A 16,281-nucleotide genomic window follows, 5' to 3' on the forward strand; every position below is an offset into this window, starting at 1 on the left:
TTGTAAATAAAAACACTTGTAGTACCTTTTTTGAGTAGATTCAATTAGTATAACATCCCTGTAGTGTAAAAAAGCTGCTATAATGTGTATTAGAGTCCAGCAGCCGAAATCTGATGTCCTTTCCATCGCAGAGTGTCAAGTTCAAGGGTTGCATATTTCCTTCTTTCACATAGTAAATCAAATGGGAAGCTGCTATGAGTGAAAAAAAATGGCTGTACTGTGCTCAAGACACTAAATAAGTGAAGCTTTTTGCATTCTAACAAGAAAATCTTCTCGAGGACAGAGTTGGCAAGATTTATTTTTTATTTATTTTATTTTATTTATTTTATTTTACATTTGTTGACCGGGCTAGTCTAGCTGGATATATTTCCATTTTCTGTAGAGGCCTGGGGAGAAAAGCTCCACAAAAAATACAAAAACAATAACATTGCAGACTTATATGCCAACAGAAAGCATGATACTTCATTTTTGTTTTAACAGAATCAGTTTACCCCTACATTACTAAGCATTAGAAGTAGTTGAATTATCATGTTAAAAGAACATCAGTGAATAGCTTTGTAAATAAAAACACTTGTAGTACCTTTTTTGAGTAGATTCAATTAGTATAACATCCCTGTAGTGTAAAAAAGCTGATATAATGTGTATTAGAGTCCAGCAGCCGAAATCTGATGTCCTTTCCATCGCAGAGTGTCAAGTTCAAGGGTTGCATATTTCCTTCTTTCACATAGTAAATCAATGTAATAAACTATTTACATCTGTTTATGGAGGGAAAAGGAAACTAAACATGCACAATCATCGAGATGAAGGTAAAAAAGAAACTGTTATACCAGAAACTTGTGAAATATCAAAACTGATAATGCCTACCCCATCAATGAACACAGTAAACAAGACAGTATGCTTCAAAACAGATACACTCAGCCATAAGTATAAAATATCAATTTCTACACATTATTACTCCCATTACCAGCATATTAGAATATATATATATATATATATATATATATATATATATATATATATATATAATATATGAATTCCTATTACTCGAACATGTAATAAGAAGCCTCACTTCTGCGAAAGTTCACTTTAACGAAAGTGAACTTTTGCGTAAGTTCACTTCACCAAAAACACCGCAGCACAGTGGAGGACATAAAAAACAAGCTATCTCCTCCACTATGGTGTGATAGTCATGGATCTTAGGGTTAGGGCATGGGTTAGGGTAAGGGGATAGTTAGTAAAGCTATCCCCTTACCCTAACCCTAAGGTTTGTGACTATCGCACCATAGTGGAGGACATTGCTCTGTCCTTCACTGCGCTGCAGTCATCACGGACCTTAGGGTTAGGGCACGGGTTATGGTAAGAGGGGGCTATCCCCTTACTATGACCTGTGCCCTAACCCTAAAGTCCGTGAGTACTGCATGGAAGTTCAGTACAACACCCGTTCATTGTACTGAACTTCGTGGAAGTGCACTTTTGATTAAGTGCACTTTCACTGCAATGAGCATTCCATGCACTATTTTGAATTAGTGAAAATTCGATCTAGTGTATGTAACCCATAATATATATATATATATATATATATATATATATATATGTGTATATATATATATATATATATATATATATATATATATGTATATGCATATATATATATTTTTTTTTTTTTTTTTTTTAACAAGTCAGAGTAAACTTGGCAAATGTATTTACACTGTCCCCCCGTGTAGTTCCCAGTATACAACACTATCAAGTTAAAAGCACATATTATTACTTTTACCTTCTATCAGTAGTTTTACTAAAAGGATCTAGTGCCTCTAAGATGTTAAGAGCTTTGTATTATATATATCTTAATCTGCATAAGGGCACATATAAAATACATAAGCAGTTGACAATACACTAGTTGCAGTTGGTATTTATACAAGCTGCCACTCCAACAATCAGCAACTAGATCATGACTGAACTGCTTGTTTCTATATAAGGCTTTTTATATATATATAAAAAAGTATATATGTAATAAAAGAAGCTTTTTTACCTTTACCTTAGTATTTGTTCATTTGGGCTCAAAGTATTTGGTTAAATTATATCAGATGAGTAAGGTTACAAGTGACAATAAAAACATTTACTTTCCTTTTAGTTTTTTCTTTGTATTTTTATCATTTGTGAATGAATTACCATTGACAGATTGTCTTTTCAGACTAGGTAATGAAATGTCCATATCTTCTATTTTATCCAGCAGTTTATTCTTTCTGACAAACTCTGCTGCTTCTTCAAGGTTGTTGAATATTTTTTGTCCATCTGAGAGAGTAATTTTAATTCTTGCAGGGAACAAGATCTGATCTTTTATATCAGCTTTCTTCAAGCTTTTGATGAGAGGGACGCATTCTTTCCTTTTTGTTATTGTAGTGGAGGTATAGTCATTATCATACCTTATATTTTTCCCCTCAAGTTGTATTGGGTTTCCTGACCAAGCTGTTCTTAATACTAAGTCCTTGTCCTGTGTGGATAAGAATTTAACTATGATAGCTCTCACTGCATTAGGGTTTTTAGAGGCAGATGTGTTGGACTCAGACCTGTGGGGGCTCTCAATCCCAAATGAGAGAGACTCGGGAAGGTTTAATATTTTGGGCAGCCATTCATTTAAAAACTGGACCATGTTATTTCCTTCCATCTTCTCGGGTACCCCATATATTCTGACATTGTTCCTTCTTGATGTGGACTCCAGGTCTTTGACTTTCTCAAGTAAATGATTATTCTGTTTTAGAAGGAAGCCAATTTGGGTGTCATGTTCTATTTGTATCCCATCAATGTCATTTACAGTTTCCTCTATGGCTGATATTTGTTTTGTGTGTTTAGTTATAATTTCCTTCAGGTCGTTCCTTACTTTCCTTTTTCATGTTTTCCATAATCTTTTCTAAATTATCCATCTTCACTGAGAGGTCCTGGATGCTGGAAATTATTCTGTGATGATCCTTTTTCATGGAACTGTCCTGAGGAGAGGCTCTTGTGTGGCTCATAGTTTTGTCCAATTGTACAGAGCTGCAGTGCTTCTGACAGGAAATTTAAATACAAACTCTGAAAGTTTAATTTCTTCTTTGTAGATAATCCACAGTACCACGAAGTATAACTTCTGATGAAACATTTCGAAACTATTTAAGTTAGAACCTAAAAATCCTGTCAGAAACAATCTTTAAAGACAGAGCATCAGAGAAGTGCTGCTAATACTTAGACATCTTGGCCACACACCCCCAAGAAACTCTCTCTTGGTGGAAAGACAGGTCAAGTTACTCTGCCAAGAGCATGAAACTGTGTGACCAGTGAATACAATGGAGTGGGCAACATTCTAGACAAGAATATACACTTACAGAAGAGCTGTATTCTTTAAGTTGCATAATTTATGTGAGTCTGGCCACTGCAGAAAATCACCAGAAAAGCTAAATATGAGTGGAAACTCCTTTTCTAACTTTCCAGTTAAGAATAGCATAAAAAAGCCATATAGTTCTACAGATGGCAATGCTGAAGTAAAATATTGATTCTTAACATCATACAGTGGATTTTTTTTTCTTTCAGATTTGTAATGATAATTTAGAAGTTTAATTACAAGTAAGCCTAAATCTTACTACTATGTAAAAATATATGTGCTTCATTCACCCATGTAAATCTTCCTTGGAAATAAATGTAAGTGGGGGGAAAGTGATGTACAATGGACATACAGCCTTTTACTCAGAGCAAGTAAACCAAGATATATTCATCAGAACTTCTGGCTTCATGCAATAATTAAGCAATAGCCAAGGTGCACGAGGGTGAAGCCTGAGTGACCAAACAAAGCCAACCATGGGTAAATCCAACATTGCCCACATCTAGCCATGGGTTATTGCTATTATTATTGCTATTATACAATAACATTATTTAAGAAAAAAAAATTACTTTTCTTAAATAATGTCTTTATATAATGCGTCTATGCTGCCCTTCCACATTTTGAAGGTATCCTGTTTTTTTTTTTATGTACTAAGAATGTGTATGGCACTTATGTTCCCATGATTATGCAGTACATCAGTGCTGTGCAAAGGACGCAACGGAGAAAGGAAGAGCTCCATTGCTTCTTCTTCTTCTTTTTTTTTTTTTATTGACTATAAAAAGAAAACCGGGAGACTGTTTACATTGGGGAGAGTCAGAACAGACAAAATAAAAGGATAACCAGATAAGTTTTTTAAGTTTTGCAGCGCATACCCGATTATCCTTTTATTTTTGCCTGCACTGTCTCCCTCATTTCCTTCAAGTCTTCCGGTTTCTTTAATTATTCAAAAAAAGATCTTCCATTTGTATACTCTCAGATTTACTATGGGCAAGCTGGTTGGGTTGGCCAATCAGCATGCTTGTTTTTGAATATTAATGGACAGTCATTGTATAATTAAGGAATAACTCATGACTGGGTGTAGGTAATGCTGGATTTGCCCACTGTTGATGTGGTTTGATCATGAGGGTGAAGCCTAAGTGATCAAAACGAGACAACCATGGTTAAATCCAGCATTACCCACACCCAGGAGACACGTATTGCTATTATACAATTACATAATTTAAGAAAGAAATTGCTTAGCTCCTTAAATAATGCGTTCATATAATGGCGCTGTAGTGTTCCTCTTTGTCTTTTCTTCCACATTTTCTAATGTACTATACATGCATATAGAACTTACATCCCCATGTTTGCACAATACATCAGTGCTGTTGAACAGAAGCAATGGAGATAAAAGAATCTCATTTGCTTTTTTTTAATACGAAGCAAAAATATGGACATTTTCTGAACATCGGGACAGTTCAGAGGTACCACATTGTCCAGAGACAGCACAAAAATACAAAGAAAATTAGGTACATTTATGTTTCTTTAGTTTTAAAGAATGTACCTGATTTTTCATGTGTTTGCTCTGCCCTCAGTAACATATATCAATAGAAAAATCTGAAGTAGGAACTGGCTGGACTTTTTTCTGTTGGTATATGCTTGATTTGCAAAGGGCACATTGGTTAGGCTGACTAATCATCATGCACATTTTTTAATACCAATGAAGAGTCAGTGTATAATTGCTTATAACTACTTAGCAGCCTATTGAATGCATAACGTATGTGAGTTCAGGCATAACTATCTAAGGCACTGATTTCTAAAAAGTGCAAGGTAAATTTATAGTACAACAGTCTGTATATATAATGTGTTAATATATATATATATATATATATATATATATATATATATATATATATATATATATATATATATAAAACTCCAAAAAGCCCTTGGTGCACAATACGACAAACCACAGAGAACATATAAATCTATCAACCACCAAAAAACACTCAAGCACTATTTTATTTCTATTTACATTACTTTTCTGCCATACCTTTTTAGTGATGGAGTGTTTTTTGGTGGTTTATATATATATATATATATATATATATATATATATATATATATATATATATATATATATATATATACACACAGGTTCATAGGTAGGTACTAGACTATTGGCCCTAGGGCCTATATAAGCCTAGCCAAAAAGGTACCCTGGCTTTTGCCACCCAAGAAAATTATTTTCCTGTGCCCCTGTCAAGCAGAGCCACAGAAGTGATCCCCAGGGTGAATTTTCTATTTCCCATCCAATCATCAAGATTTTTCTTGAAGAGTGCTAATGAGGAGCTCTGCTTGACATAGATAGGTAGTTTGTTCCAGAGTATGGGAAGTTTCTGGGACAGAAATCTATCCCTCCAGCATGTTCTGTTTATTGTGGTGACAAGGTTTAGGTCCCTTGACTGTGTAGTTCAGAGGGATTGGGATTTCTTTAAGTGGAGCATGTCCAACAGCTCCTGGTTTGACATAGCTTTGCATGTTAGGCAGAGATCGCCTCTGAGTAGGCGATATGTGACGGAGTAAAGCTGGTGTTTTTTGAGATGGTCTGTGTAGAGCATCTGTTTGAGGACAGTAATCCTCTTTGTGAGGTATTTCTGTGGCCTTTCCAGTTGTTGTAGATGTCTTGTGAGGTACATACCAAAAGGGGTGTTGTACTCTATAATGGGTCTAATGAGTGATGAGTAGAGGGGCACAATGACCTCTTTTTTTCTGTATGAAAAACCTTTTGTGATGAGGTGTGCCATGTAGAAGGATATCCTGACCACTGTGGCAATGTGATTATCAAAGGAAAGACTACTGTCCACCTGTGTGCCAAGGTCTCTTATCACACATTCAGTGTTAAATAGACTACCACCTATGTGGCAGTTCATGGGTACAGAGTTTTTCTAAAGGGGATGACAATGCACTTTTTGGCATTGAGCTTGAGGCCATGGCTTTAACACCAGGCATCTGCCTCAGTGAGGCCCTTTTGTAGGATGTCCACATCATTAGGAGTTTCAATTTTGGCTCCTAGTTTGCAGTCATCTGTGAACTTAGTTAGCCAAAGACATTCTGTGTTTGGTATCTACTTCTCTGAAGTACAGGCTAACAGGAGAGGACCCAGGACTGAACCCTGTGGTACTCCATTTGTCACTGGTCTGAAGTCTAATTTGGAGTCTGCTACTTTCACAGTGTGGGTTCTGTCAGTAAGCCAGTTGGCAACCCATCTTGTGACATAGGGATTTATACCTTGTTTAGTGAGTTTATCTATAATTCCAGAGTAGGGGATGGTGTTGAATGCCTTGCCAAGATCTAGATAGGCTGTGTGAACCACCTTACCCTCATCTATGGCTTTGGTGACTGTTTCAAAAAAGTCTATCAGGTTTAGGAGACATGATCTGCCTTTTACAAACCCAAACTGTGTGGGGTCCAGAGTTTGGAGATCTCCAATGTTGTTGTTTAAGAGTTCCATGATGACATATTCCATGGCCTTGCAGACCAAGCTCATCAGGCAAATGGGGCGGTAGTTCCCATTGTCTGTTGTGGCTCCCCCATTGTGGAGTGGAATAACCATCATGGGGCGTCATTCAATGGGCACAAAGCCTGAGGTGAGGCTATGACTGAACATGGTACTTAGGTAGGGTACCAGTTCATTCTTTAATTCATGTAGAAGGCAGCCTGGGATGTTGTCAGGTCCCATGGATGCTGTGTTCTTGGCTTTGGAGAGTGAGGTTTTTACCTGTGCAGCCATGATTACAGGAACTTTGCATTCTTCCAGTATAGAGATGGGCCCTTTAGGATGTGAGAGGGAGGTGAAGTTAGCAATGAACCTATCTTCCAGGACTTCTAGGATGTTGGCAATATCAGTTGGCTCTGTATATTTAGTGCCATTGTGCTGTAACTCAGAGCAGATCTGAGTGTTGCCACTGAGATACTTGACATAGCTATAGAATGCTTTGTAGTTGTCTTTAGAATCAGTGACGATTTTGTTTTCATAACTAGCTTTGGAAGATTTTATGAGGGATCTCAGCTTCTTACTGAGGCTGATCAGGGAGTTCCTCCAATCATGGGATTTTACTCTTTTTTTGCAACAGTTTCTTTCTTCTGTTATAGAGTTTGTTTATGGCAGAAGACCACCATATTGGTTTCCAGGGATAGCATGATCCATGCACTCGTGTAAGTGCTTATAAAGTGCATTTATGTAGGATTCAGCAGTCATACCGCTATTGTCCATCTGCATGGGTGTCGTGAAGTTTGCCAGTTCTGTCTTAAGAAGCGTGAAGTTGGCTTTGGAGAAATTTTTTACGGTGGTTTCCCTAATGGGGGTGGGATGTGGATGTCTAGGGTGATTAGCTTGTGGTCGGATCTGACCAATGAGGCATTGACCTCTGGTGTGGAACACCAGTCACTCATGTTGGTGATGACCAGGTCTAGGATATTGCTGCCCCTGGTGGGGGTGTGGATAAGTTGATCTAAGACGTTGGAATTTATGAATTCCAGAAAACATTGAGGAAAAGAGTTGGTACACGAGTAGTTTTCCCAGTTAATGGTGGGGTAGTTGAAATCACCTATTATTAGGGTGTTGGGTTGTACCCTAATATTTTCCAGTGTATCAAGAAAAGAGGAGTGGGAATCTTGGAGTATGGTGGGGGTCTGTAGCAAGCTACAGTCTGGATATATATATATATATATATATATATATATATATATATATGTGTGTGTGTGTGTGTTTGTGGTTGTTTATTGAATAATCAATATGCACATAATGAAATATTCAGTATAGCAAATTAAACTCCATTTAACTCACCCTACAAGCCTACTTCACTGAATAAAAACATAACTGCACAAAACTGTTAGTACAGAAAAGGACAAATCCCATACCCCACTCTCTGCAATCCAAGGGAAAAACATACACTAAACTGCATCTTCTTAGAAGTGTAGATAAATGGAATAGGCTGATTCACTTACACTTAAATCCAAACAAACTGTGCTGCGTTGATCAACTGCATATATTGGTAAAACAGATCTACGTAATGCAGCATATAAACTTTAAACATTTCAAGTGTGTGTGTGTGTATGTGTGTGGTGTGTGTGTGTGTGTATATATATATATATATATATATATATATATGTACGTGTGGAACAGAATCCCAGTCCATGTTAGGCAGAGCCCCTCACTGACTCTATTCAAGAGAAATCTCGACGAGTGGATGGGAGATCACATGTTTACCCCGGGGGTCATCTCTGTGTCACTACTAGACAGAGGCATAGTAAACTAAACCCTAAAAGGGCGTAGTATTCTCATCCTAAGGGGTGGTGTAAGCCACATACACTCTGGCTAGGCTTATAAATGCCCTAGGGCAGATAGCCTAGTACGAACCTATGAACCTATGAACCTATATATATATATATATATATATAGAGAGAGAGAGAGAGAGAGAGATGCACATGCACATATTCTCACACATAAAGTTTTTTTTTTTTTTAAACACGCATGTATTATTTTAAAGAAAATCCTGAAAAATATTTTTCACACTATATTCACCTTCTGGTAAGTTTTATTTAAGTGAGTTTGCTGTAGTTTAACATTTATTCTTTCTAGTTGCATCATTAATAGTGACCCATCTGAGTTTTGCTATAATTTTATCAATGTGACACTTTTACAGAATGTCATCTATGTGTTTGTTTAAGTGAGTAGTCACATCTGTCTCATTAGAAGCATCTCTTCTGTAAATAATTCCTGGAATGCAAAACTATTACCAAGTAGACTACAAACACAGAGTAGCATACATAGAGAGGTTAATGACTTGCAGCAAAAACATAACAAGAGATAACAGGAGATAAAGCAAAATGATGCAAATCAAGTTTATAAGTTGTGTTTAATGCAGAATCTTTCATAATTAGTATTTTTCTTACAATGATTTACTGGCACTTATGAGAAATAATATGTTTTGTAGAATGCATAGCAATAATTAATGTTTTATTACAAAACAAAAACTCTTTTCTGCCTTGAACACAGAATTCTTCCACAAGAAATACTCTTTACTTAATATTATTTTCCACCATCCCAAGCCTACTAGTCCTCTAACCACTTTTAATAGTTGTACTCTACCTTGGATGTAATCTGAAATCCCCCTGTCTTTTATGCATTGATTATTTGCTTGCCTAGCTTCAGACTAATACCACATCTAGCTTATCTGCCTCACTGTTCTCTTCTCTAGAGACTATAAGTTGGATTTCTTATCAGCACCTTTCTCTCGAAATGTCTATCCCGCTCTTTATTTCTACTTTCCTCTCTCTGTTATACTGCATGCTTCCTGTTCTTTGAGTCCTCCAGTATTGTATTGTATTAAAGACAGCCTAACTGACTTCCATCTCTGTTTTCTTATTTTAGCTTACCATTACTTAAATATTTTTGGGCTGCCATGGTGGTGCAGTGGTTAGCATTGTCACCTCACAGCAAGAGGTTCTCCAGTTTGATTCTTAGCTGGGGTGCCTTCTGTGTGGAGTCTCCATGTCCTCCCTGTGGTCTTGTGGGTTTCTTCCAGGTGCTCCGGTTTCCTCCCACATCCCAAAGACATGCTGATGGTGGATTTGACACTCTAAATTAGCCCTAGGTGAGTGTGTGCATGTGTGTGCCTTCAGTGGAAGGTTGGACTGGCAACTCAACACCATAAAACTTCACTGCCAATCTTTCTGCAGACCATTGTTCTGCTGTGGTGACCCCTAACCGGGATAAGCTGAAAGGAGATGATGATGATTACTTAAATATTTTTATGGAAAATCTTTTAAACCCCACCCCCCGCAAGCATAGATATTCTCTGTCATCCATCTTTCATTCTTACTCTGGCCAAACTGTCAACTATTTTCCATTTCTACTAGCGCTACTATAATCTTTCATCAATTTTAATCACTGTGGAAAGTTGTGTCCTTCAGTATTGTATTGTATTAAAGTTACCCTAAAAGATTTCTATCTATGTTTTCTTATTTTAGCTTACTATTGCTTAAGTATTTTTTATGGAAAATCTTTTAGCCCTCCCTCAGCAGCATAGACATTCTCTACCTCCTGTATCAGTGTTAATCCCTATACCACAAAGCAGCTCCCCTCTTTTCTATTTCCACCTACTCTGTTTTATGTATTGGAAAAGTGTTACATTGTAGTTTCCCCATTTCTCTGTCTGTAGGTTTGTTTTATTTTCTTAAACCAAAACTCTACCCATATGCACCAGTTTCCTAATAATCTTTTCATTTGTGTATAGTGGGACATTCCCCACTTCACTGCTGATGATGACACTCTTCCTGCATTCATAAGCCTTATGCCCCCATTTTCTGTTATCACTTCTCTCCTGGACTCACCACTTCCTCTAAAAAAAAAAACAATAGGGTGCTTTCCTTCCTTAGCACCTATGCTCATCTCCGTGAATGCTGTTAGTTGGCTGTAATCTTCCATCCTTGTAGGCAGCCAAGTTGTCTCCAAACCAACTTCCCACACATCTACACACACACACACAGCTATGCATCTATATCACAGTCCTCCTTCTAAGTCTTCCCTTATTATTTTCAGTTTCCTTCTCCACCAAGTTTGCATAATACTGTGTACCAGTTACAATCATCAATCACATTTACTGAAATAGAAGCCTTGTTGAGAATGCACAGCTGAGTGTTATTTTAGGAAAAAAGTCATAAGATGTTATTACTATGTAGTAATAAAATGTACAATCTGTAAAAAAAGTTAAACGTGCCTAAGATTGCTACACCATTTGGAGTGTGCAGATTTAGAAGTCAGAGAAATACAGACAATTACGGTTACTTGTTTGATTTTTATTTTTTGCATCTGTCCATTTCATTTACTTGGTCGTTCAACTGTAATTCTCTATTACCATGTCTTTCCCTGTCTTTTGCAGTCATGTGGGTTTTAGAAGAAGGTCTGTTTGCCAAATATCTCCGAATACCCCCAACAACACATGTGTAGCCCTAATCTACAAATCTTTGTTATATTTATCTTTGTAGCAATTGTGTTTCCTTCTAGCTGAGGTTCTTCACATCATACATTTGATCTTCCTTTCATATCCCAGTATAACCCTTCATTCCCATCCTTATTTCCCACTGACATACAGCACCTGGGGCCTTTCCATTCTACTCCTCAGTGAAGCACCTTCTCCACCTCCTTCCTAGTGCATATGTGTTTTACCCACCAGCAATGAGTTAATATCAGAAAATTATTTTTAACTTTTTTGTGACCCTGCCACTAAGGTGAAGCCTCTTCTCTTTTCTTACTCTGCCAGTGGTATATATATATATATATATGTATATATATATATATATATATATATATATATATATATATATATATATATATGTACTGACATCTTTTTGTGGCTATTTACTTTATACATATGTGATCATTGTGTTAGATAGTTATACAATGAGCTATCATCATTGTTAAATTATGTATTGTACCAGCATTGCGTTATTAAAATTGTGTCTTGGAACTTATCTCCCCGGGCCTCTACTGAAAAAGGACATATATCCAGTTAGACTAGCCCGGTCAACAAATGTAAAATAAATAAAAAAAAAATGTATATATATATATATATATATATATATATATATATATATATATACATACACACACACACACACACACACACACACAAACACACACACACACACACATGTATGTGTGTGTGAGTGTGTTTACCAGGGTAGTGCACTCACTAATCAATGTTGACCAATTTTACAAATAAAAATTATAGAAATGTAAGCGATAACAGAGAAGTTCAGACTAATTACACAGAAAAAACAACTGTGTATATACATTTTAGTGAATAAACAAGAACAGTGCAATGCAAAATATATACATTAGTTTCAGCTGTGGGTCAGTCTTCGGTGAATCCTGAGAGAGGAGAAGAAACTTGGAAAAGAGATAGGTCAGGTAATATGCCCTGTGCTTTTTGAACTGTATTCTGGGTTTAGAATAAATGTTGATTTCCTATATGACGATGGGGAGAGCTTGCCAAAGAGAAGGTACCTGAAAACAGAAAGCATGTCCAGTGCTGTAGATCTTGTTTCTAGGAGTAATGATAGCTGGTGTAGCTGCTGAGTAGTGTCTCAGGTTGCATGAGGAAGTTTTGTCATGAAGTCTGTTGCTGGTTATTGGGTCACCAGTCCACTATGGTAGTACTTTTATTTTTGCTATCAGTCACATCCTTGTATCACTCCCCATGTTTGCTTTACCTGCAACTGATTGTGTGTAGATATACCTCTCAATCTCTCTCTCTCTCTCTCTCTCTATATATATATATATATATATATATATATATATATATATATATATATATATTATTTTTTTTTATAGGAACGTGACTAGAAATACCCCTACATTCAGTTTCTTTGTCACTGTTAAATCTACCTCTTGGCCCTCCTCTCCTGTTTCATCAGTTTTTCTGGCATCGATATGTACCATTCCCCATTTTCAGCTTGGAAGTGATTCCTTTTCAGATTAAACTTTTTGTCCTAGCCAACTGTCAACTGAATTGTGATGATTCTATAACCACGAACTAAAAATGAAAATTCCAGTGACAAACACAATAACTTTAAGCAAATAGACTTTTAAAGTGCTTTTTTTCACAAAAGACTTCATCAGAAGTAATTATGGTATCAAGTAACAAATTTCAACTAATAAAAAACCTTAGTTAAATAATCAGTCAAATACATTAATTACGTTAATTAAAAACTTATCCTAAAAATCTTACAGTGTATTAAAACTTTTAAAAATTAACTTTCAACCTTCTATCTTTTAGAAAGCATTTGTTATTAACAGTCTCATTGAGACCTGGAAATTCCTCTGCCTTAAGAAAAATTTGCCACTTTGTTTCATTTTTTACCCAATACATTCTTATAGTCACCACCATGAAGGTCTTCTTGTAGTAGTTCTAACATATGAAATGTAAACTTTTTATACTGTTCACATAAAATAGAAAGCATGTATAAAGAGTTAAAGTTACATTTATTTAATGGTGATTTTTTTTTTTAATTTTGCAATATATTTTGCAGACTTTGTCCATATCTTCACTCAGAATTAGTTTAGTTTGCAGACTGGAAATTCTACTGCCTAAAGTTACGTTTACAATCATAGGCCATTTTTGACTTAGTCCATCTTGCTGTTTCTCATTACTAAGTATGTTATTGTATAGTAAATGGTGTAGAAATCTTCAACTAACAAGTTGCAGACAAACAGCGATCACAGGTAATTAAGATTATGCCCTATGGGCATTTCCTTCATTGTCTCTTAAAATGTGAGTGAGGAAAATGTTCTTAAAAAACAGGTTGTTGAGCGAAAGTGCGGTTTATGAAATGAGGTTACCATCCCTGACTGAGTTGAAGCCCGCTCTAGATGAGTCTTAAAGTAAAGGTACAATAAAGCTTCTGCTAATAGGAAGCAATATTTGATTCAGAGAAGTCTCTTTGCCACTGCAAAATGGGGATTGATGTAAGGCACATTACAGAGCAAAAACACATTTACTGGTTATGAGGCCAGTATTATAAATCGTGAAGAAAGAAGCCAGGGTTTATATACAACAGAAATAACACTGAGTAAGACTGGAAAAGTTCTATACTTACGTGTGTAAATTCCAGTACTGTAATTTTTAATGTCAGAACAGTAATATATGTTAGAACCTGATATCTGTAATGTCATCATATAAAATCCATATGCAGTTTTCAGCATCCAGTTACAAATGATTTCATGTAATCATTCAGTAAAGTGCTAGTCACAATGGGTCTTCTGTATTCACAAAGAGATTTGTGAATATTTTTATATGGAAGTGGTAAAAGTCTAAATGAAAGGATTACAGAACATGTCAAAGGCATTAGAAATAAGACAACTCGTATTTCTCTATGCAAACATAGTGAAAGTCATAGTGTTATATACTGTTTCTTTACTTTTGTCTTTGGTAAGATGCACAGAAACAAGAGTCAGTGACTAGGACAGTGATTAATTCCTCTGAAAATCAAAACATCATATTTTCATATCTGTCTGTGATCCATTTGGACTAAATGGATATTTGTCCTTGAAACCTAAATTAAAAATTTGGAGGGTTAACTATAAATCATACTTAGTGAGAATTATGACAGGTTCAGTCATTACTGAGTAACTAAATGTGGCAGGCCTTGAATATCTCTAAAGAGAAAAAAGCATTTGTGTTTTAAAGTGCATTTTAATAGCCCAATGAACTCCTGTGTGGTGAAAGTGGCACAAAAATATTGTTAAGAAAGTCATTGTTTTTATTGGTATGTACTTATTTATTTATTTGATGTGTACATTTATTTATTTTAAAACAAGATACATACTCAATCAAGTAATTAAAAATAACTAAGCACACAAACTCATTCGTGACACAGTGAGGCAGAAGTGCACATACCATATGAAAACAATAGGGAAAGACCAGTCTGAAGTGACTGTAAGCTCGCAGAACAGTTCAGTTTCAATTCTTGCAGATGTGTATCATTTTTTTTTCAAAGCAAATAATTTTCATTACCTTTTAATAACCCCATCAAGTCAAAAAAAGATACGAAACTGCTGCCTCAGCAGAGAAATCTTAACTTAAGACAGAGAATGGTTTTGAAAAAGTAATGAGAGATCACTGTGGGGTTTCATCGCTACAGAAAACCTAGACCAAAGCAATATGTTGTTATCTACTGATGTAGACCAGACATCGAAGTGTGACATTCTGCAACAAAAGTCTGCAGTCATATTCTGTTGTGTATAAAGAACACTAACTCACAAAAGTAAACAGAAACATGTCACACAATGTTTTCTTTTTTTTTTTTTTTTTGTATGAGAGATCAAATTTCTAACTTCTGTAGGATTTTAAGTTTAATAAAAGTGTTCTGGTCCTTTTATACCTCACTCCACTTTTTCAGTTCTTTTCAGTTGTTCTTCATATTCTGTTGTACAGGAAAACCAACAAATAACCAAGCCAAGCTACAAATGGGTACTCTACTAAAGGCAGTGCACTATGTCCAGGGAAGTTTGCCTTTCAGCATAAGAGACCAGGAAGACAGGGAGGTAGCCTGGTTAGGAGAATATGGCATAACAAAAGGACTACCTGACCGGTACCATGGATTTCACAGCTAGTCACTCCTCCAAAAGCAGAGAGTTCAAATAAAGTGTGTTGTCATGCAAATAGTTAAACAGGAACTGCACAAAAAAGGGTAGCTGATAACGTATTACGTGTCAGTTTAGTTAGGATATTGCATGTTAGATCTCTGATCTAGATGCCACTAACTGGAGTGACAACTGTAACAACAAAAACATAACACAGAGAGTTATGATTATGGGCTGCCAATCATAGCAAGTCTGATGTATGTTTGAAAAATGGATACCAAGATAAGCACCTTCAGACCAAAGAAGTCCATAATGTGACACCTACCATAGTTTTTTCACACTGGATCTTGCCAATGAGGATTCCACCTTGCAGATTTCTGCCAGATTCCAGAATCCATCAAAGTATAACATATTTCACATGCATGTGTATATACATGACAATGATGTTGATGCATGATGGGTACCTTTTGACGGCTATTGCATCCCTTTCCTCTGCAGTCATGACCCTGTCATTAGCTGGCATTGTGTGCTGGTGATATGTTTTTGAAGTGATGACAGCTTTTCACTATCCCTTCACTAAGATCATGTGTGTTTATTGGGAGCACAAGACATGCAGTGTGTGTCTACAGGAATCAACAACCTATTGTTTTGATTTCCATGAGATCTAATGTGCTGTGTAGATTTCCTTATTATTTGAAGTAACTCAGTCTGGTGATGGTAGTAGTGGTTATGCATATACCTTTGCTAGCCATGCCAACTTGTTTCTTGCATGTCAGAAATGCATAATTTGTGTTGCCTT

The sequence above is a fragment of the Protopterus annectens genome, chromosome 14.part0 (assembly GCF_019279795.1).
Source record: "Protopterus annectens isolate FY-2018-M chromosome 14.part0, PAN1.0, whole genome shotgun sequence".
NCBI lineage: Eukaryota > Metazoa > Chordata > Ceratodontiformes > Protopteridae > Protopterus > Protopterus annectens.